The following is a 2500-nucleotide window of genomic DNA, read 5'->3' as shown; positions in this document are numbered from 1 at the left end:
ACCGCTGGGGCGACCGAGCAGCAGACGGCGTCGCGGCGCCGAGCGCCGAGCGGCGGCGCATCCTCAGCGCACACAGTCCTCAATCGGACCAGCACACTGCAGATGGCCACCGCGCTTCGCACCGGGCCCGCGAGGACCTACTTTGGCCGCAAGGCGCCGCGAGCAGGGGGCGCCGGCGCGCAGCTGCGCCGCCTGCCGCGTCCGTCGGCCGGCGCGCCTGCCACTGGCCGCCCCCACCAGCCGGCTGTAGCGCGTGCGCCCACGCACCGCGCTGCCAGCACGCCGGGCGGCCCCCCCTCACCGGCCGGGGACGGTCCCACCCAGCCACCGCCGCGTATCGCCTCACACCCAGATCCCCTTTCACGTTCGTGGGCATGGTGGGTCCCCTTTCACGTTCGTGGGCATGGTGGGTATCCCTGAAACAACCGGTTAATAGCTCGACCGATCGTCGCCAACACTGATTCACCTCTAGCGAGAACAACCGCACCACAACGGGTTACCTGTTGTTCATTTGCGTAACGTCACCAGCAAACGTAGACGTCCATCGCCATTTGCAACGAGTATTGCATGCCTGTGTCAGGTGTCACAACACACTACGTCTGCCCACATAGACGCAACAACATGTGCACGCCTCGAGAACACGTGGAAGGTAGCCCCCGTACGTATGCGGTGTCCATTGCGCGAACGACTGTCAGCCGGCCTCTGCAGGATGTCGCAGATGTGGAACGCGGTGCAACATGCTATCACGGTGTGTGAGAAGAGACGACTACGTCCGAATACACGCTCCACCACATCAACAGACTGCTCATGCTGATCGCCATCCAGGGCGTCCGTTCCTCCCACACGTCTGAATGGCGTACCACACTGCAATCCAGCTCTTATAGGGAGACGACACGTAGCTGCGTGCACAATATTTGGACTGTATGGTCTGCCGTTGCTAGGCGCAGTCGTCGTACGGTCACACATGTGCCACGATGTATCATTCAGTACATACGGACCAATGTGCAGTACAGTTTGTGGGTTTTGCGTACATCGGCGGACAGGTGACAGGCCGTACCACAACGTAGGCTGAGTACGTCGGCATGCGAAGGGCATTGAACATGCAAACTTCTCAACGACCAGCTTGCGAAGGCAGGGGGGAAGGGGGGGGGGGCATGTACGTCCTGCTGCTATCCACATTAGAGTGTATAGCAGGAGCATGTGGAAAGTCAGCAACACCTGCAAGGTGTTTAACATGACGCGATACACAGGGGACCGGGCAGTGCGAATAGCGAACTATATTGCGAGGGTTGCGGTTAGGCAACACTACACTAATTTAACGAGTTGCATAACAATTACAGAGCAGGTTCAGCGACAACGTGCGTCAGGTTAAGGCGCAATATAGGTTATGTTGAGGCGCAATATAGGTTAGGTTGAGGCGCAATATAGGTTAGGTTAAGGCACAACATGGGTTACGTTAAAGCGCAAATTAGGTTATGTTAAGGCACAACATGGGTTACGTTAAGGCACAACATGGGTTACGTTAAGGCACAACATGGGTTACGTTAAGGCACAACATGGGTTACGTTAAGGCACAACATGGGTTACGTTAAGGCACAAATTAGGTTACGTTAAGGCACAAATTAGGTTACGTTAAGGCACAAATTAGGTTACGTTAAGGCACAAATTAGGTTACGTTAAGGCACAAATTAGGTTACGTTAAGGCACAACATGGGTTACGTTAAGGCACAACATGGGTTACGTTAAGGCACAACATGGGTTACGTTAAGGCACAACATGGGTTACGTTAAGGCACAACATGGGTTACGTTAAGGCACAACATGGGTTACGTTAAGGCACAAATTGGGTTACGTTAAGGCACAAATTGGGTTACGTTAAGGCACAAATTGGGTTACGTTAAGGCACAAATTGGGTTACGTTAAGGCACAACATGGGTTACGTTAAGGCACAACATGGGTTACGTTAAGGCACAAATTGGGTTACGTTAAGGCACAAATTGGGTTACGTTAAGGCACAACATGGGTTAGGTTAAGGTACAATATGGGTTAGGTTAAGGTACAATATGGGTTAGGTTAAGGTACAATATGGGTTAGGTTAAGGTACAATATGGGTTAGGTTAAGGTACAATATGGGTTAGGTTAAGGCACAATATGGGTTACGTTAAAACACAATATGGGTTAGGTTAAGGCACAACATGGGTTAGGTTAAGGCACAACATGGGTTAGGTTAAGGCACAACATGGGTTAGGTTAAGGCACAACATGGGTTAGGTTAAGGCACAACATGGGTTAGGTTAAGGCACAACATGGGTTAGGTTAAGGCACAACATGGGTTAGGTTAAGGCACAACATGGGTTAGGTTAAGGCACAACATGGGTTAGGTTAAGGCACAACATGGGTTAGGTTAAGGCACAACATGGGTTAGGTTAAGGCACAACGTAGGTTAGGTTAAGGCACAACGTAGGTTAGGTTAAGGTACAACGTAGGTTAGGTTAAGGTACA

The sequence above is a fragment of the Schistocerca serialis genome, chromosome 8 (assembly GCF_023864345.2).
Source record: "Schistocerca serialis cubense isolate TAMUIC-IGC-003099 chromosome 8, iqSchSeri2.2, whole genome shotgun sequence".
Lineage (NCBI taxonomy): Eukaryota > Metazoa > Arthropoda > Insecta > Orthoptera > Acrididae > Schistocerca > Schistocerca serialis.
The sequence above is the reverse complement of the archived record's forward strand: the minus strand, read 5'-3'. Positions refer to the sequence as shown.